This window comes from Vulpes vulpes, unplaced genomic scaffold, assembly GCF_048418805.1.
Source record: "Vulpes vulpes isolate BD-2025 unplaced genomic scaffold, VulVul3 u000000682, whole genome shotgun sequence".
Lineage (NCBI taxonomy): Eukaryota > Metazoa > Chordata > Mammalia > Carnivora > Canidae > Vulpes > Vulpes vulpes.
In genome coordinates, this window is record NW_027325781.1 from 1 (window position 1) to 21924 (window position 21924).

At 53.5% G+C, this 21924-nt stretch overlaps 1 pseudogene; it reads right to left on the reverse strand.

The window, feature by feature from the left end:
• Positions 1–10055: 10055 nt before the first annotated feature.
• Positions 10056–19985, reverse strand: LOC140597322 (adenylate cyclase type 1-like; annotated as a pseudogene).
• Positions 19986–21924: the final 1939 nt, after the last annotated feature.

Consider the following 21924-nt stretch of genomic DNA (forward strand, 5'->3'; position numbering starts at 1 on the left):
TCTCCGAGAAGCCTGCAGCAAATTATCATTTGCAATGGGGAACCCCTGGGAGCCTTGCCGTGAAGACCAGGCACGAGACTGGGATGTCCACTCTCACCACTGCTATTCTCAACACAGTACGAGACGTCTTGGCCTCAGCAGTCAGGCAACAAAACGAAATAAAAGGCATTCAAACTGGCAAAGAAGAAGTCAAACTCTCCCTCTTCGCCGATGACATTATTTTGTACCTAGAAAACCCAAAAGACTCTACCACATGATTGCTCAAACTCCCTACAGCAAGTTCGGCAGTGTGGCAGGATACAAACTCGGGGCCCAGAAACTAGTGGCCTTTCTACATGCGAACAAGGAGACCGAGGAAAGGGACATGAGGAAGGGGTCAACCCCATGTATACAACTGCAGCACCCCTAAAAAAGCATGAGCTACCTAGGAAGAACCCTAACCAAAGGTGTAAAGGGTCTCTACCCAAAATGCTGCACAAGTCTGAAGGAAACTGAGGAAGACACAAAGAGATGGAAAAGGGTTCCATGCTCCTGGATTAGAAGAATTAATATTCTTGATAATATCAACGTGACCCAGGGCAACTTACACAACTAATGCAATCCCTGTCAGAAATACCACGGACTCTCTTCAGAGAGCTGGAGCAAGTCCTCTGAAGACTGGTGTGGAATCCGAGAAGACCCCAAATGGCCTCGGGAAGAGTAGCCAAGAAAACCACTGTGGGGGCAGCACAATGCCGGATTTCACGTTGTGCCACGAAGCTGTGACCGGCAAGACAGTGTGATACTGGCACAAAGACAGGCACGCTGATCAATGGAACAGAAGACAGCATCCAGAGGTGGACCCTCAACTCTACGGGTAACGAATATTCAGCCAGGCAGGAAAGACCATGCACGGGGAAAAAGAAAAGACAGTCTCTTCAATAAATGCTTCTGGGAACACTGGACAGCCACAGGCAAAGAATGAAACTGGACCATTCCTCTCACACCATACAGAAGGATAAACTCAAAATGGAAAGGATCTAAATGCAAGACAAGATTCCATCAAAATCCTAGGGGATTTTTTAGGGAGAACACAGGCAACAACACCCTTCTTGAACTGGGCCACAGCAACTTCGTGCAAATTACATCAGCCACAAAGGCCAGAGAAACAAGAGCAAATATGGATCGCTGGGACTTCACCAAGATGAGCAGCTTCCGCACAGCAAAAGAAGCACTCAACAAAACTTAAAGCCAACGCACAGAGTGGGAGAAGATATGTGGAAATGACCCTGTCAGGTAAAGGGCCAGTATCCAAGATCTCTGAAGAACTTCTGCAACTCCACAGCAAAGAGACCAAGGATCCAATCCGGTAGACGGGCAAGAGATGTGAACAGAAATGTCACAGAGGAAGACGTAGGCGTGGCCAACAAGCACATGAGACAATGCGCTGCATCACTGGCCGTCAGGGAAATACAGGTCAAAAGCACAACGAGATCCCACCTGACATACCAGTGACCACGGTGAATGTTAACAAGACAGGAAGCAGCGAATGTCGGCGAGGATGTGGAGAAAGGGGAACCCTCTTGCACTGCTGGTGGGAATGGGACCTGGTGCAGCCACTCCTGGAAAACCGTGTGCAGGTGCCTCAGAGAGGTAACAACGGATCTGCCCTGTGATCCAGCATGGGGGTGCACTGGTGGAGATGTACCCCAATGATACAGCTGAAGGGAAATGCCAGGACACCCGCACCCCGAGGTTTTGACCGGCAACACCCATGATAGCCACACTGCGGAAGGAGCCTCGGTGTCCATCGAAAGATGAATGGATAAGGAGGGCGTGTGTTCTCTGTACACAATGGAAGTTTACTCAGCCGTTATGAACGACAAACACCCACCATTTGCTTCCACGTGGATGGAACCCGAGGGTATTAAGGCTGAGGGAAAGAAGGCAATCAGCGAAGGACAAACATCATATGGTCTCATTCTTCTGGGGAGGATGAAAAAAATAGTGAAAGGGGATAGAGGGGAAAGGAGAGAAAAATTAGTGGGAGATAGGGGAAAGGGAGACTGAACAGGAGAGACTCCTAACACCGCCCCAAGGCCGAGCCCTGACGTTGGACGGTGCCTGCATCGTAACCCGTCTGAGGGCGCAGATGGGTCCACTGCACCTCCCTGAGACCGGGGAGGGGCCCCGCACCCTCCCTGAGCCACCCGGAGGAGACCTGGCCTGACCCATAGGAGGCACCATCGCCACCCCCCTCCGCCAACAGGTCCCACCACTCCTCCCCCGTGCAGCCCTCTGCCCGGCACCCCGGCGGCCCAAAGGGTGTCGGCCCGGCTTGCCACTTGGGCACCTCCATGTGGCCACCGAGGCCCGCCTTCCCCGGCCCGGCCCCTCCCAGGCACCCGCCGCGCCACCAGCGAGGGCCCGATGCCTCTCCCACAGCCACCCTGGGGCCCTCACGCCTCCCGGGGCCCACGCTGACCTGCGCCGGGGGCCGAGGACTGCAGAGCCGCTGCCGGGAGCCTGGAGCGCGGGGAACCGCGGGCCTGGAGCGGCGGCGCGGCCGAGCAACCTCCTGCCAGGGCCGAGGGGTCACTGCATCTGTGCCCAGCTCCTCCCGCGGCCACGCCCTGGGGCCTTTGGGTCAAGCTGGGGTCAGGTGCCTGGGCAAGATCCCGGCCATGCCCCAACCCCAGCCACGCCCTGGCCACGCCCAGGCCACAGACAGGCCCGCCCCCAGCAATATACCTAACCAAATAGGTAGAAGATCTATACTCTTAGAGCTATAGAACACTCATGAAAGAAATTGAAGCGAACACAAAAGAATGGAAAAAATTCCATGCTCATGGATTTGAAGAACACATATGGTTAAAATATCTATACTACCCAAAGCGATCCACACAAGTAATGTAATTCGTATCAAAATACCACCAGCACTTTTCACAGAGCCAGAAAAAACAATACCCAAATTTGTATGGAATCACAAAAAAACCCAAATAGCTAGAGCAATCTTGAAAAAGAAAGCAAAGTGGGAGGCATCACAATTCTGGACTTCAAGCTGTATTACAAAGCTGTGATCAAGACACTATGGTACTGGCACAAAAATAAACACATAGATCAGTGGAACAGAATAGAGAGCCCAGAAATGGATACTCAACTCTATGGTCAACTGATCCTTAACAAAGCAAGAGACAATATCCGATGGATAAAAGACTGTCTCTTCAACAAATGGTGTAAGGAAAACTGGACAGCCCCATGCAGAAGAATGAATCCAGACCACTTTCTTACATTCTACAGGCCAAAATTAATTTAGTCAAAATAAATTTGAAACCATAAAAATCCCAGAAGAGACACAGAGTAACCTCCCTGATATTGGCCATAGTAATTTCTTCCTAGACGTGTCTCCAGAGGAAAGGGAAACAAAGCTAAAAGTGAACAATTGGGACCTCATCAAGATAAAAATCTTCTGCACAGTGAAGGAAACAATGAAACTAAAGGCAGCCTACAGAATGGGACAAGATGTTTACAAATGACATACTTGATAAAGGGTTAGTAACCAAAATCTATAGAGAACTTATCCAACTCAACACCCAAAAAACAAATAATCCAGCTAGGAAATAGGCAGAAGACACGAATAGACATTTTTCCAAATAAGCCATACAGATGGCCAACAGACACATGGAAAGATATATAACATCACTCATCATCAAGGAAATACAAATCAGGGATCCCTGGGTGGCGCAGCGGTTTGGCGCCTGCCTTTGGCCCAGGGCGCGATCCTGGAGACCCGGAATTGAATCCCACATTGGGCTCCCAGTGCATGGAGCCTGCTGCTCCCTCTGCCTATGTCTCTGCCTCTCTCTCTTTCTTTCTCTGTGACTATCATAAATAAATAAAAATTTTAAAAATTTTTAAAAAGGAAATACAAATCAAACCATGATGAGACATCATCTCACACCTGTCAGAATGGCCAAAATTTACAACACAAGAAGCAACAAGTGTTGGTGAATATGTAGAGAAAGGGAAACCCTCTTTCATTGCTGGTGGGAATGAAAAGTGGTACAGCTATTCTGGAAAACAGTATGGAGTTTCCTCAAAGAGTTAAAATAGAACTACCCTAAGATCCAGTAATTGCACTACTATGTATTTACCCAAAAGATACAAAAATACTAATTCGAAGGGGTACATGCCCCCTGATGTTTATAGCAGCATTATCAACAATAGCCAAACTATCAAGAGAGCCTAAATGTTTATCAACGTTCATGGATAAAGATGTGTTCTCACCCCAGTGAGAATGGTGAAAATTTACAAGAAAGGAAACAACACATGTTGGAGAAGATGTAGAGAAAGGGGGACCCTCTTGCACTGTTGGTAGGAACGTGAACTGGTGCAGCCACTCTGGAAAACTGTGTGGAGGCTCCTTAAGAAGTTAAAAATAGAGCTACCCTACAGCCCAGCAAGTGCACTGCTGGGGATTTACCCCAAAGATACAGATGCAGTGAAACGGTGGGACACCTGCACGCCAATGTTTATAGCAGCAATGTCCACAATAGCCACACTGTGGAAGAAGCCGAGATGTCCTTCAACAGATGAATGGATAAAGATGCGGTCTATGTATACAATGGAATATTATTCCGCCATCAGAAAGGACAAAAACCCACCATTTGCTTCGATGTGGATAGAACTGGAAGGTATTATGCTGAGTGAAAAAGTCAATTGGAGAAGGACAATAATCATATGGTTTCATTCATATGTGGAATATAAGAAATAGTGAAAGGGATTATAAGGGAAAGGAGGGGAAGTGAGCGGGAAAAATTAGAGAGGGAGACAAATCATGAGAGACTCCTAACTCTGGGAAAGAAACAAAGGGTTGCAGAAGGGGAGGTGGGTGGCGGGATGGGGTAACTGGGTGACTGAGGAGGGCACTTGATTGGACGACCACTGGATGTTACACTATATGGTGGAAAATTGAATTTTAATAAAAACAAATGTAAAAACAAAAACAAAAAAAAGATATAGTCTATATATATATATATATATGATGGAATACTACTTGGCCATCAAAAAGAATGAAATCTTGCCACTTGCAACATCCTGGTTGGAGCTAGAGCGTATGATGCTAAGTGAAATAAGTCAGTCAGAGAAAGACAAACACCATATAATTTCACTTATGTATGGAATTTAAGAAATGAAACAGATGAACACATGGAGAGAAAAGAGAGAGAGGCAAACCAGGAAACAGATTCTTAACTACAGAGAATACGTTGAGGGTTGCTGAGGGGAGGGGAGAGTGGGAGTGGGTATTAAGGAGGGCACCTGTGATGAGCACTGAGCAGTATGTGTAAGTGATGGATCACTAAATTCTACCCTTGAAACTAATAATAGCTATATGTTAACCATTAAATTTATATAAAAGCTTGAAACCTAAAAGGAATAATAATACAACAAAGAATGCAGCTAATTAAAAGAGGAAGGGAAAAAGAAGAGGGAGAGCAAGAGAGACAAATTATTACTGTTAATAAAGTAATCAATGGAATAATAAATACTATTTTATATTTTAATAGAATAACAAAAATATTTAATCCAAAGCAGGCAGAAAAAGAGGGAAAATACCACAAAGAACAGATGGGCAGACATGACAAATAGGAGACAGCAAGATAAAAGATTCAAATCCAATGCATCAATAATCATATTAATTATAAATGGTCTGAACAGCTCAATTTAAAAAGCAGAGATTTATAAGTTGGATAAGAAGGCAAGGTCCAATCATATGTTGGTCCAACTGTTTTTTGCTTATGAGAAACCCACCTTAAGTAAAAATGTATACATAAGTTAAAAGTAAAATGATAGAAAAATTTATAAAGGGAGCTGGATTACCTATACAATATCATGTAAAGTATACTGCAGAGCCAAGCACATTACCTGGGAAAAACAGCTCTTTCCATAGTGATAAATGGGACAAAGGTTCCAACTTACCAAGAGGACAGCCTCATCGTAAACATTTATTATGAACCTAATAATGAATTGCCAAAATACATGAAGGAAAAATTGGTAGAACCGCACAAAATTCTGTCCACAGGTACAACGGGAGATTTCAATATCATTCTCTCAAAAATTGGTAGAATATCTGGGCATAAAGTCCATTAGGGCATAGAAGACCTATGAGCATCCTCGGCCAGGGTGGCCTCATTGGCATTCATGAAACACACCGTCGAAAAAAATAAAAAATAAAAAAATAAAAAATAAAAAAATAAAAATAAAAATAAATTTTAAAAAACCACACCATCCAACAGCCACAAAATGAAACATGGATGATAGAGTTCGCAAAAATGAGTTCAGGAGCTTAACCGAGCCAGCCACGTGCCCCTCTTTCTCAAGAAATCTAAAAGAATTCAAGGCATAATCTCTGACCACAGTATAACTAAGGAGAAGTCAGTAACCGAAAGATCCCTGAGTAATCTTCAACAAAAGAATGTATGTCTTCATAACTCTTTGTTGAGGAAGAAGAAAGAAGAAAGAAGAAAGAAGAAGAAGAAGAAGAAGAACAACAACAACAACAACAACAACAGCAACAACAACAAGAAAGATCTTTGAGCCAAAGGAAAATGAAATGACATTTAAAGGCAAAATTTGTGAATTAAGCAGCACTTGGAGGAAAATGTATAATAAAACCCCTGAGTTAGAGAAAGTACAAATCATCTTGAGAAACTAGAGAATATGAGTAAATTAACCCCAAAGTTATCAGAAGAAAATAAAGATCAGAGTAGAACAGTGAAATTGGAAACTCAAAATAACAGAGAAAGATCAGTAAGACCAAAAGCTATTTCTTGAGATCAATAAAATGTATCAACTTCTAGTCACATTGATCAAAAAAAAAAAAAATAGAGTCTACACAATCCTACATCAGGAGAGAGGGGATGTCACCACAAATCTGACAAATGGTAAAGTGGGTAAGAAGGGAATAGTAAAAACAAGTTTGTGATAATCGAATGAACAACGTGAGGGAATGACATAAATTCCCAAAGCTACCTCAAAAAAGAAAAAAAAAGGAAAGTCTTATGGCCCTTTATCTTTAGAGAAGTTCATTTTAGTTCAAACCTTCCTACTCTAAAGAGAGACATACAAATCCAAGTCGAAGGCTTCACTTCCCAAAACGTCTGAGGAAGAAATGGTACCAATTCTACAAACTCTTCCAGAAACCCGCAAAGGAAGGAACAGGTCCCCCCTGGTGAGGCCTGCTTCGCTCTGACCTCAAAGCCTTGTCTGGCCTAGAAAATGAGAGAACAACCTATATGTTGGCAAATTGAACACCAATAAAAAATAAATCTAGATAGATAGATAGATAGATAGATAGATAGATAGATAGATAGAAATGAGAGAACTACATTATTCATGAGCTTCGACGCAAATCCCCTCACCACGTTTTGGCAAAGCGAATCCAACAACACACAGAACCATTCCCGCATGACAGGCAAGCCCACGCCGGGCCACCTTCCCTCCGAGTGCCGCCACTATGGCTCCACCACCGATGGGAATCACCCTCCTGAGACAGGCATTCCCTGTGCAGGAACAAGCTGCCCTACTATCACCCAAACTAAGGTCGGCATCCCGATTGTCTGGGGAATCCAAAGAAAACACGGCTCTGGCACACAGGCATTGCGGTGGCCACAGACGAGGAGGCAAGCTCATGCATGCAGGCTCCTGTGACCACCTGGGGTCCATAATTAATTAACCCCAAGACCTGGCCTGACCGTTCCACAACGGCATGAGACTCTGTGATGTCTGCGTGACAGGCTTACCGACCCACAGAGAAAACAGCCAAAGTCAAGAAATGTCCTTGTTTTGCTGGGTTTACAGGAAGGTGAGGTGGCCTTTCCCATTACACGTCCTTGGGAAAATATGTCAGTGTGTCGCACGTAGGCACCCCTTCCCAGTGACACGTGGAGGGTCTCCCTGCCACTGAGCTCCCTGGAAAACTCACCTAGAGGTGGGGGCCCGGGGTATTGCCAGTGGGGAACCCCAGGGCAGGCCCAATCACTGGGCTTACACCATCTAAAGGGACACCGAGAAGAGCGCCTGCCAACCCAGGCGGGGCACCGCAGCCCCTAACTGTGCCGCTGGCCGCACGGCAGGTGCCTGGTGAACAAGCCGGAAGCCAGATGCGCACACCCCAGGCCAACCCGGCTCTCCAGCGCACCCTGACTGCTCTCCTCAAGCTGAGTAGCTAATCACAACTAAAGACCTGAAACCAGATGGGCCAGCTGACCGTGGGGTGGGCACCTCTAGGGACCAGCCAGCCCGGTCCCCCTGGACAGCCAGCCGCAGCCAGACAAGAGTCCCCTGAGTCCCCTGGCACAGCCCACGAGAGACTCTGTGCTCCGTCACCTGGTGAGGCTGTGGCAAACAGCAGCAGTCGGGTCTCCCTTCTGGGAGCCCTCGTATGCGGCCATCTGTCTGGCATCGGCTCCGACCTGAGACCTCTGGGCTTGGCCATGGTGGAGCATCAGCAGGCCAGGGGAGAACGTGGCTGGGCCCCTCCTGGCATGGTACAGAGGGCCAGCCGGGTCCCTTGGCTGAAAGCTGTGAGTCTTGTCTGGTGGCCTGCCTCGGGGCGCCTGCAGTGGCCCTAGACCTGCCCATCTCAGGTGAGCCGATGGTCCTACCCCTGACCCACCCAATCCGGGCTGTGGTCGGGCCCTCATGTGGGATGACGGTGGCAGCTCAAGTCCCTTCAGGGACAGAGCCAGCATCTGGTGCGTTCCCCGATCTGCAGGGGGACTCAAGCCCCCCCAGGACGTCCCAGCCCCATGGACAGGGGTTCAGAGGGCTCGGCATTCCAGAGCCTCTGCCCACCCAGAACACAGAATCCACTGGGTGTACACTGAAGACGGCACCAGGCAGCGAGCCCCTCAGGATCAGGGGTCTCCCCAGCACTCGGGGGCGTGGGCTGCCCAGAGCAGACGCAGGATGGGCAATGAGCAGAAGCACGCATCCACGGGGTTGGAGCGGCAGACGTAGGGAGTGACCACTGCTGGGTACAGGGCTCTCTGGGAACGTGAAGATGCTCTAACCCTGACCATGGCGACGGTGGCCCAAGTCTGTAAATACACTGGAAATCACCGAACTGCATACTTTACAGCCATGAAGCGTGAAGAGCGTGGTTTTAAACTCAGTACACGTGTTACGCGGTAAAGAATAATTAGGCTACGTTGTCCCCCGGCATACGGACGTGTGTGCAGACCCCCTATGTACTCGGGTATGCACACGCGCATGCACACAGCTTCCCCTCCTCTGTCTACCCGGAGGAATGGAATCACCCTTCATGGTCCCGTACACGCATCCAGCCCATACATCCTTAGCGGGGACCTGTCTTTCCCAGGTTAACAAAACCAGAGTAAAGGTATCAGACTGGCCTCCTGCAGGTGGAGCGTCCCAAGAGATGAACAAGGCAGCGTCCAGAGGCCGCCCAGCCACACCGAGCGCTTACTGCATGCCAGGCCCACCGCCAAGCCCGTCCTGGTGGGGAACTAGTCACTGTATCCTCACCCAGGCTGGAAGGTTTTGTGTCACCTGGACCGGGCCACAGGGCGCCCACACGGCCACCAAACATCACTTCCAGGTGTCCGTGCTGGTCTCTGCAGCCCATGGTCTTCTTCAGCGAGGGTGACCTCACCCCCCAATCCTCTGGGCTCCACCTGTCTGGCATAGACCACTGGCTCTCCCTGCACTCTGGACCCCAGGCGGGCCCCAGGCTGGACATAGCACTCCCAGGATGAGGTGACTGCCCCCCTGCTCCAGACACCATTCAGACCCTGGCTCCTCCCTGCTGGGCCATGTATCAGCCGCCCGGACCCAAGCACCTCACATCGCTGCCCTGCTCCCCACCTGCAGGCCCATGCCCTGGGCAGGGCTGCCATGAAGACCAGACACCATTAAATGCCTCGGATGCTAGAGAGTGGCTTCGTAATACATCAGGATTAGAAAAAGCTCCTGAGAGCTCGCATCCACCGTCTCTGTTCTAGAGCATGCCCCCTGCTCACTTCTAGCCGGGGAAGCCAAGGGAGGCCCCCCACTCAGGGTCCAGACGTCTGCAAGTTGCACGGGTGGACTTGTCCAGCAAGCCGGATGGCCTCCCCATCCGGAGGTGAGGGACACAGCAGGTGACGAGGGGGGCCCCTCGCGCATGCCCAGCTGGCCCAGACGTGCACTGGTGTGCTGGTCGCCTGGCAGGTGCACAGCCCATGCCTCCGGTTGTCATCCCCTCCCTCCCCGGCTCGGGGCCGACAGCTCACATACCTGCACCCGCACACCTACTAACTTGGGTGGGTGGTGCAAGAGTCAGTGTTTTCTGGAGACTCCCATGACCCTGGGGAGACCCGCTGTCCCATGCAGCGCAGCAAAGGCTGAGCCACTGTGCGCGGCAGCCGTAATGCCAGATGCCTCGGGATGGGGAGCTCACTGTTCAGGATGCCACCAAACTCCTGTGCCTGTCAGGCGGGGCTCATAGGACTGTACTCAGCTTCCCCTGGTCCCCATCCTGCCCCAGCACTAGCCCCTCCACCCGCACGGCCCCTCCCCAGGGGCTCCTTTGCCGCACCCCACCATTCCTGAAGCACACAGAGCGCATCTTGCCTGTGCTGTCCAGAGGTAGTCCAGCTGCAGCGTGACATCCACCTGCCAGGTGTGCAGGGCCAGCATTCACGAGAACAGCAGGATGGCCATGATGGGCTTGAAGCCATGCCTGGACACCGCACCACCCCTGGTGGGGGGCAAGGAGGGAAACCTCATCAGTACAGAGGGCCTGAGACCTGTGCACGGGCCCCCGGGGCAGGCAGGTCGGCAGCACCTGCCACCGGCCCGGCTGCAGCACCTCCCGCCCGAACCGAGGCCTCTCTGGCCCTGGGCCCAAATGGACACACGGAGAAGCCGCGGAAGCAGGCAGCGCCTGACGGGTGTGTCCAGGGAGCCTGGCAGCAGCGCACCTACCCCAAGGCCCGGGTGTAGCCGCTGAGCTCTAGGACCAGGATGTAGGACGCGGTGAGCACGAGGAGCAGGATCATTTTGGGCAGGGAGGACACTCGCAGGAAGATGGCCAGTGGAAGCGTTCCCACCAGGCCGCAGAGCAGGGCGTGGGGCGCAGACTCGCAGGGTGAAGTGGCTAGCAGTGTGTTGTGGTTGCCGGGTGTCAGGACCACCAGGGACCTGTTGGGGCTGGAGCTCCAGGCCCAGGGCAGACAGCCCACCTGGAGGGGGCAAAGGGGTGGGCAGAGGGGGCAGCAGCAGAGGTGGAGGGGGAAGGGGTGGAGAAGGCAGGGGCAGAGGGGACAGAGGGTCAAGAGGAGGCAGGGATGGAGGGGATGGTGGGGAGTGGAGACAGCAGGGGCAGGAGTGGAGGGGGCAGGGGCAGAGGGGTCAGGGACAGAAGAGCAGGGGTGGAGGATCCAGGGGCAAAAGACCAGGGGTGGAGGAGCCAGGGGCAGAAGAGCAGGGGTGGAGGGGCAGGGGTGTTGAGGCAGGGGCAGGGGTGGCAGGGAGACGGGGGCTCAGGACCAGCTGCCCTCAGCCCCACCTGCACCGTCCACCTGCTGCTACAGCTTCCTGTGGGAAGGAGGGGATGCCCCCAGGTGCCGCCCGCCCCTCCCTTGCTGTGCCCTCCAGGCTCCTCCCAGTGTAGGCTGGGAGAAGCAAGAGACCCCCCTCGGCCCCCCAGACAGCCCCTGCCACCCTCCTGGTACTCAGCGCCCCACCCCCCTGCCCTGACTTCTGCCCCAGCTTCTACTGCGCACTGGGGAGGGGCTGGGTGTCCCTTCACCCGGAGACAGCCCCCCTCACCCCTGCACACCTCGTGGGACTCCCCCCGCTACACCCTGCTGCCTGCAGACATGCTCACCACACATCCTTGGGCGACGGAGTAGGTCAAGACCACTATGAAAATACACAAGACGGTGCGGATCTGGATGGTCAGGCATCCTGGAAAACACTGGACAATAAAACATATTACTGTGAACACAGGCGTTTCTTAGAGTTGGTTCGGGTCGCAGGAACGGTCACAGCACAGAATGTGCCGCATGCCCTGGTGCCGCTGGCTCCCCACCCAGCCCCCACACACACATCTCAGCTGTGCCCAGGCTTCCTCTCCCAGGTCGACGCTGCCAAAATTAAAAGAAACAAAAACTACTGTCTTTCAGTGAAAAACAACCACACCCGCCACCGTGTGCCCCACACTGTGACTCTGGCACTAGAATGAACTGATTAATTTGAGATTTTTATTACATTAAATCCTTACTATGTCATGTGTTTTGCAAGTTCATATATTGTTATTATATTAAATAAGGATTTACACATACTTGTGTCTTTTTTTAGGTACTTTAAATTTTATCATTTTCTTCACATAGATTTTAAACTGTTTTTGTTACTAGAAATTTTATTTTAAATCTATTTGGGTGAACCTGGGCAGCTCAGGACATGATCTCAGGGTCCTGGGACCGAGTCCCACGTCGGGCTCCCCACTCGGCAAGGAGTCTGTTTCTCCCACTCCCTCTGCCCGTCCCCAAAATTGTGCTCTTTCTTGCTCTCTCTCAAATAAAATCTTTCTAAAAGTGCCTGCACGCTTAATAGAAGGCAGCTTAAATACATTTTGCAATAGTCAACATGTGACTTTGTGGATAAAAGCGCAAAGCTCTTTTTAGATTCACGCTCGTGAAATTTGAAAGAAAAACTAATATAAAGACTGCAGGGACCCTGCACAAGATGCTGATGAGACCCGCAGCCAGCCAGGGCCAGCCCCCTCCGCGGCCCTCCCCTGGGGAAGTCTCGACCGTCCTGTCCCCACCAGCTGGCCTTCTGGGTCCAACGGGACTCCCACGGCGCAGCCACAGTTCCGGATTCCATTCAGGATTCCTGAGCCTGATGCTGCCACACTGCGCAGACACGCTGGGCCCCCAGATCTCAGGGAGAGGAGCCCCCTGCGGTGGCGCCAGCCCCGACTGCTCACACCTCGCACTAGCCACCTCCCTCCCTGTCCAATCTCGTGTCCGCCCCTGGCCGGGACAGAGATGTGCCCACGGACCCTTGCCCGGCCGACAAGGCACACGCTGCTCACGCATTCGCTCAGCAAACGCAGGGTAAGGCTCCTCCGGCTGTGGACATCAGGAGCCCCTGGAGGCACTGCCCAGGCCTGGCCTCTGGTGGCCACTGGTGACTGGAGGGCCACCGGCCGATGCTCAGCAAGCTGTGCCCGGGGTGCAGGGAGGCTGAAGCGGGAGGCAGCCCGGAGTGTGCAAGCGGGGCTCAGAGTCGGGGGCAGCCTGCGGGGCGGATGCGCCATTCCCATTTGGCTGCCAACTGGCCAAGCGGTGGTGGGTTCCGACGATGATGCCTCACGGGGGACACAATCTGCCCACGTGGCTCCTCTGGTCTGGCCCTCCCTCTGCGCTCTACTCACTGAAGGGGACACGCGGCGGGCACTAGCCGCTCCCGGATGTCCTACTGATGAGCAGGGACTTACGAGTCCTGGATGCACTCACCCAGGACAGCTCTGCTCCCGCCACACACGTGCCAGCGCCACACGACGCTCGGCGGAAATGGGAGAGCCAGTGAGCCGCCGGGGGCTGGCCTCGGTCACATCTGCCCCGGGGCGCCCGCTGAGCGCCTGTCACACCGTCCACACTCCGGGCACCCCGGTGCTGCTCCATCGGCTGCCCGGGCGCCAGCTCCCCTGCACTCACTCCACAGTGCACAGTGACATACAGGGACCCGGTGTCTTGGGACCCAGGCCTCGGGGCCACTGAGCACAGCGGAGTGCACAGTGCTGGGCACACTGCCTCGCCGGGTGCAGAGAGCACGCCAGGGCTAGGACGCAGGCTAGCAGGAACCACGGGGTGCTGTGGCCTTGCGTGACCTGTCATCCTCGTCACAGGCCCAGCTCAGGGTCGTGGACACCTGGCCAGCTGGGTGCTCCATGCCAAGACCCCTGCCACATGAGATCGGAGACGTGGGCAGTCATCTGCTCACACTCGCAGGGCCCCAGGGTTCCTGCCCCTACCCCAGCCAGGTGTCTCCCCTGCCCTCTGCCCGCCCTGGGGATCTCCAGGCCCACCGGCAACAAGCCCACAGCAGACACAGACCAGCTCGTGGGCCTTCTCCATTCATGAGCTCGCGGGTGGGTGGGAGCCCCCAGAGCGGCTGGCTGCCCCGATAGGTGAACCCCAGCCCCAGAGGGACAGGCAGGGACTCGGAAGGAGCACGACCAGAACAGTGTGCCAAAGAAGCCACTGCCGTGACACACGTATGTGGAAAGAGTGGTCTGAGTGGGAGGAAAGTGCCCGTGTCCCGTGTGAACAGCACCCACGGGGACCTCGGTGGATGCAGTGTGATGATGGGGGCGGGGACAGCCCGCTCTGCAGACACGGAGGAGGTGACATTCAGGACACGGGGCCCGCTTGCCTCGGCCGACCTGATCGCGGCCAGTGCCGAGGCCCAGTGGCCCCCAGAGATGCAGGGAGCCCCCACCAGCCGAGCTCCCCCCAACCAGGGACCCGGGAAGGGATGCCGGGAACGAGGGTCCCTCCCCGCCCAGTGACAGGCCCCAAAGCCAGCAGACCCCTCACCCCAGCCATGCTGCCGAGCCTACTGCGGCCCGGCGTTCTCACGGGGGAGGGAGGGGACCCCACAGCCTGGAGCTGCTGCTCTTGCCACGGCCCCACCCCCACCCCATCTGGACACAGCAGCTTTGCTGATGTGGAAATGGCCTTTTGAAGATTCAGGGATGGTGTCAACTGGGCAGCCGCCCTTGCAGAGCTGGGGCACGTCCTCCTGGGCGCTGGGGTGCTGTCTGGGCCTGGCGGTGCCCCGTGACCCCCGAAACATTTGTCGAAACGTCAGAACTCTCAGCCTCAGTCATAAACACAGCCAGAGGCGCACGGTAAGACCAGCCTGGATCTGCTGCCTGTGACACGGCACAGGACAGCCCAGGGTTCCTCCCCCAGTGCCATGCCCCGAAGAGCTACCACCCCCGGCCCACGGCCACCCATGGCGGAGGGTCGCAGTGTGACCGAAGGGACGGGTTCCTGACCGAGGACTCCAGAGGACCCGGCTCAGCAGCAAGAGGTCTTGAAAGCCAGACGGTGGCAGAAGGGGAAATGGGTGGACTGGGGCGCTAAAACTCCACGCGCCAGGGCAGGTGACGGCCCCCCAACGAGCCCATGGGACCCCGCCAACAGCGAGCCTGCGGGTCGCTGCCCTCTAGCACGTGCTGCCCACAGCCGGGAGCCAGCGGGCGTGCTTGCCCTGAGACCTCCGAGGCCGTGGTCACTGGCCCGGCAGCAGCAGGAGGTTGGGACTGACGCTGCAGCTGGGAGCGGGGGTGGCCAGAACCATGCAGCAGGGCCATGCCCGCCCACCACCTGCTTTCTACTCATGTCCTCGCTCTCCTGACCCGCAGGTTCCAGACTCCCCCGGGGATGGGCACCAGCCCAGCTGAGGAGGAAGGCCAGGTCCTGGGGAGGGACCTTCCTACACAGTATGCTAGGATGTGCTGCTTCCTGGGGCTGCCTGGAGACGCCAGGGCGCAGGGAGGGCAGCTCGCGGGCTCTCTGCGGGAGATGCCACGGGAGCTGGCTCTTCTGTTACCTGTGAAGCCACGGTCCTGTCGGCCAGCACGCCCACAGCCCTGCAGGAGCGGGACTGCCAGCGTGGGTGCTGAGACCCACCCCCCGTCTCGCCCCCAACTCCTGAGCCTGCATACGCATTCGCTCACATGTAACGGGGTAGCACGCTCTTCTGAAAAGTGAACGCTGCTGGTCACAGAGACCGATGGCCACGCGTGGACTCCATGTGGCCTCTCCTAGCTGTGAGGCCGGTCGCTGCTCATCTTTTCGGTCAGTTTGCTTATACACTCGTGGAGCAAACACATCCGTGGAAAATAGTTGTAATACAGAAAAAAAAAAAAAAACAGCACATCAGCTCCAAACCCGGGAGAAACCCCCTCGGAACGTTAAGCACAGCCATCAAACATGGCCTGGCGGATTGTCCGTGGTTGCACGTCCTTGGGCCACACCATCCACACGAAAGGCAGCCGTGCCAACTCCAGCAATGACCCTGTGACCGCCTGTAAGCACAACAGGTGTGTAACATCGCCAAGGCCACCAGGAGCGATGCCACGGAGCACAACAGGATACCTGCCTCTCCGTGGAGGGTGCTGTGGCCAGGACCCCACGCATCGACCTAGGCACACGGTGCCGGTATCCCGAGCCTGAGCCTGTGGCCGAGGGTGTGTGAGACAGGCAGCCGTGGCCACCGTGGCCACCTCCCTGGGCTCGACACAGCCTGATTTACACGGGCACCTGGAGCTTACGGCCCAGGATGAGGTGTCGCCAGGGGCAGGGCCTGTGCAAGCCTCTGTGCTGGACGAGGATGCGTCCACCCCTTCTGCTCACAACATGGGTCTGCCCAGGCTCCAGCAAGCACCCTCAGAGCAAAGCATACCTGAACCTGCAGAGGCTCGCAGACAGTCCCTTCCTGCCCAGCGGCCAGCCCTGGTCCCACTGCCCCCCACCCAGGGCAGGCTGTCCTGCTCCCACTGGCACTCGTGGCCACCTGGTCCAGCTCAGGCCCCTCCTAGCTCTCACCCTGCACCCTCACGCCCGTGCTCTGCTGGCCCACGGCACTGCAGCCCCCCCCCATCCCCAACTCCTGGCCTCCTCCAGGCCCCACTGACCCTGTCCCTTTGTCCTCCAGCTTCTCCCCTTGTGTGCCAGGCTCCCGCTACTGGTGCATATCAACTCAATTCTGTCCTGCATCACAGACAGGGACATGGAGGCACGGAGTTCCCAGTGCCAGCAACCCCAGCAATGCGGGAGCCAATGGGAGGATGGAGGTCCCAGGGGGCCATGGGGCTGGCCCAGCAGCCCGGATGCCCTGCGTGTGGCCTCCTGCCCTGTCCCAGAGGAAAGCGCATGCCCAGCTGACTCGTGCTTTCCCACGGAGGCCCTGCTACCCTGGACCCTGGCTCAACCATATGCACAGCTTCGCCCACCCGTACCTCCCTCCACTGAGGCTGGGCCCCACCTGCTGGTTGCCACCCCTCCACACCATCTCTGAGCCACACCCCGGGGAGGACACTCAGAGCTAGCGCAGAGGCACCAACGGACATGACACTCCGAATTCCACATGCTTCGGCTAAGCCACCTCTGCCAGGAGGGACATGTCCGTCACAGCACCCGGCTCCCGGCTCCCCGGGAGGGGGTGGCAGGCCATCGAGTCAGCTCCACCTGTCACACTCTCCCCCAAAATTACATGAAAACACCATCTTATTTAAAGCTGAAAATTGCAGTTTCCAAACCACGTATCACCCTATGAAGAAAAAACAACTGGAAATTGGTTTAAATAAATAACATCTTTTCAATTAAAAGAAAAAAAAAGTTCCCAATGAAGAACAAAGAAGTAAAGTGGATAAAAGCAAATTTAGTTTTTTAAAAAGTTGCCGTTTCCAACAATTACACAAAGAGAATCCTGAGTCAGCAGGACATGGCCATGGGGTGAAGCAGGGTAATGGGGTGCATAAAGACACGGACGGGGGAGCCACAGCGGGGCTGGGACCGAGCACTGTCCCAGGAGCACAGCCACCCATGGAGCCAGCCCAGCCCCCACCCCAAAGCTCACAGCAGCAAAGCCAACAGAGAACCCTCCACAGTGCAGGTGTCCTGTCCACCACGCAGGCGTATGATGGATCGCTGGTTCCCTGCCCTGAGGGACTCTCCACTCAGAACACCCCACGGCCCTCATCCCATCACTATGGACCACCTGCCCAGTGTCCCAGGGGCGCTCCTGGAACTCCGAGCAGGATCCAGCACACAAAAGGGCTTGGGGAGCTCCTGCTACTCTCCACTGCCCCACCGTCCTGTCAAGAGGACAAGCGGAGGCCACACATGTACCGGCCCAGGTGATGTGCAGGTAAAGGACACAGGCAAATACACATACCTGCCCAGGTGATATACAGATGCAAGACACACATGTACCTGTCACAAGCAGGATGTAAGCACACACACGCACATACACCTGGATCTAGGTGATGCACAGGTACGGGACATATGCACACACACTCCTGGACCTGAGTGATGTGCGGGTACAGGACACACGCATACATAAGTATCTGGACCCAGGTGATGTGCAGGTACAGGACACATGCACACATAAGTATCTGGACCCAGGTGATGTACAGGTACAGGACACAAGCACACATAAGTAGCTGGACCCAGGTGATGCACAGGACACACATGCACACACACGGATCATAGGTCCACATGGACCATAGGTCAGGGAGAAGTACAACAGGCACCTGGACCCAGGTAATGTGCAGGTACAGGACACAGGCATACAGGCACCTGGGCCATGTGGATTGCAGGTCAGGGAGACACACAGCAAGCACCTGGACCCAGGTGATGTGCAGGTTCAGGACACATGCACACACACTCCTGGACCTCAGTGATGTGCAGATACAGGACACATGCACACATAACTACCTGGATCCAGGTGATATGCAGGTACAGGACACACGCACCCACACTCCTGGACCCAAGTGATGTACAGGTACAGTACACACGCACACACACCTGGACCTGAGTGATGTCTAGGTACAGGACACATGCACACATGCACCTGGACCCAGGTGATGGCAGGTCTGGACTTATGCACACACACACACCTGGACCCGAGTGATGTGCAGGTATAGGACGCAGGCCACCAGGAAGCAGATGCAGAACACCAGGAGCAAGAGGTCAACCACGTTCCTAGAACAGAAGATGCAGGGTCACTGCGGGCTGGGGCCAAGCAAGGTGTGCCCAACAAGTGCCCGCAATTCCAACCCCCGACTGCTCCACCAAGTCCCTTTCTTTCTTCCCCCCAACTCCTAACCAGCGGGGCCCATGGAGAGGCCCTCCCTCATGGAGGACCTGCTGCTGGGCACTGCCCTCCTGGGCCAAGTCATCTGGGAGCAGCTTTTCTAGGAAAAGCTTGATCCCCACACGGGCCATCAGATGGTCGCCGTGTTTACAGCATCTGGGAACGGAGCAGCTTCCTGTGCTTCCTGGAAACTCTGGAAACCCAAGGAGAGCCACTCCACCAGGGGGTCTAAGAAAGTGGCCTCTCTGGAAGGAAAGTGGACTTTCCTCCTGAAAACAAGCACTGCCAAACTCAGACTTTGGGTAACTGATTATTACTAAATTACTACGTTTGTCTTCCTTTCCAGAGGCCACTATTTCTCACTTTAACATATCTGAAGATGACGCGCACCTAGAAACAACGTCCCTCGAAATCTGTCCTGAAGTCAAGAGTGCACGTTGGGCAGATGGAAAGGCGCTGAAAATATCTTGTGTCTTAGAACTGTGTAAATGACACACGAGAAGTTGAGCGTGAGCATCCCACACGTGTGCCACCAGGGCCTGACGGCTGACTGCAACCAGGGGACAACAGGCTGTGGCTCATGCCGTCTCGGTGCCAGGGACGACGGGGGCAACGAGCAGATGAGGAAGCGCCTCTGGCACCCTCCTGCCCTGATGGCCAGGCCCGTCACACTTACTGAGGGATGATGAGAAGGTAGATGAGGCCGAACAGGGCGGTGAGGATGAGCGCCAGCACAACGGCACTGGTGAAATCCCGTCCTGGAGCTGGTGGTACTGGGAGACACGGAGACCGCCCATCAGTGGCTGTAGCTGCCAGGACACATGCAGGGTCCCCGCAGCGGCACCTGGGACCTGGGGACCACGCCGCCTGGAGACGGGTGGGGGACGGCACCTGGGGCCCCTTCCACCTACCTTGAGCTCGCGGTCAGCCTGCTTGTACTTCAGGGTGAAGAAGTCCAGGTCTGCCATCTCCAGCTCCATCTGGAACGCTTCCAGGAGGCGGCCGATGTACCTGTTTACACGCATGCCCGGCGTGGTGTAGATGACGTTCGCAGAGAACGATTAGCGGTGTCTGAGTTTCTCTGATGTGGTTCTCAATGCCATCTGCTGCCACCAAGGAAGGAAAAAAATAAATGTCAAATCCTCCACTTATTGAAGAAAAAGCTCTTCCATTCCCTCAGCCTGCTCTCTGGCGGGGCAGGTGTGGGGCCGAGATGTGGTCATGCCTCCACCACCTGCTGGCGCTGAGATCCCAGGTGACTTAGCACATCATTGGCCCTGAGATGCCTGCGTCTGCAAATATGGGCACGGGACGTTCAAAATGTGGCACTCCATGTGGATGCGGGCGGAACCCAGCAGAGAGCAAGAAAACAGAAGTTGTTTCTTTAAAAATATCAATAAAATTGACAAATCTCCAGCAGGCATGACAAAGAAAAAGAGAGAGAGACTAACAAACCTGGGGATGAAAACAATTCTACTACAGACCCTGCTGACATCAAAAAGGTAATAAGAAAATACTGTGAACAATTACACACATTAATTTGACGACCTGGACCAATGAACGACTCGGGAACACACACACTACCACAATTCACCTAACGTGAAAGATTATGAGATTAGCTCTGTAATTTACTAAAGAAATTCAACTCATAACTGTAAAGGTTCCGAAAAATGAATCTCCAGCTCCAGGTGGCTTCACTGGAGAATTTTACTCAACATTTAAGAATGAAGAATTAACACCAATTCTGTATCATCTCTTCCAGAAAACAGAAAAGGTAACACCTTCCAACTCACTTTATAAAGTCGGAATCATCCTGATACCAAAATCAGACCAAGACAATACAAAAAAAGGAACACTACAGGCCATCTCTTTCAATACCGATGCTATAATCCTTAACAAAACAGCAAATAGAATTCGGCAGCCTCAGAACAGAAGCATGCACCATGACCATGTCTGGAGATGCAGATCCTTTTACACATCTGCCCATCGATACAATACACCACATAAATAATCCCATGGTTGTGTCAATTGACACAGAAAAATTGACAGTTGAATCTGACAAAATTCAACACTCATTCTTGATAAGATCAGAAAACTAGGGAGGGAGGGGAAGTTCTCCAACTTGATGAAGATCTACAGAATACTGAAAGCTACTATAGTACTCGCTGGTGAAAGATGGAGTGCTTTCAGCAACCCCAGCCATTGCAACAGGGCAAGAAAAAGGAAAAAAGAACATCAGAAAACTGTCCCTTTGCAGATGCCACAATGGCGTACATAGATATTCTATGTAGGGGAGGAAATAACTCTAGAACAAATGAATTCCATAAGGTCACTGGATACAAGATGAACATAAAAAACGTATTTCTTGGGGCACCTGGGTGGCTCAGTCAGTTGGGCCTCTGAGTCTTGGTTTCAGCTCTGGGCATGATCTCAGGGTCCTGGGATGAAGCCTCACATTGGGCCCCCTCAAGTAATCTGCTTGAGCTTCTCCTTCTCCCTCTGCTCCTCCCCTTGCTTGTGCACTCTCATTCTCTCTCTTGAAAAAGAAGTGTATTTCTTAAACTAATAATCAGTATGTGAAGACCAAAGTTAAAATTCAGTGACATATGTACTCATGGAGAAAAACGAAGTACTAGGTACAAATCTAACACGTACACAACTTGTATGCTGAAGACTATATGATACTGATGAAAGAAATCAATGATTTCAATGAACAGAGGGACACACGTGCTCATCAATGAGAAGACATGACACAGTAAAGCTGTCGATTATCCTCATACTGATGTGCACAGGTTCTTTAAAAAAAAAAGATTTTACTTGCTTACTCATGAGAGACAGAGAAAGAGGCAGAGACCCAGGCAGAGGGACAAGCAGGCTCCATGCAGGGAGCCCAATGTGGGACTCGATCCCAGAACCCCGGGTCAGGGCCTAAGCCGAAGACAGATGCTCAAACAATGAGCCACCCAGGTGCCCCGCGGTGCATGGGTTTAATGTAATTCTTATCAAATTCCTAACAGGAAATTTTGCATAGACAGGCTTATC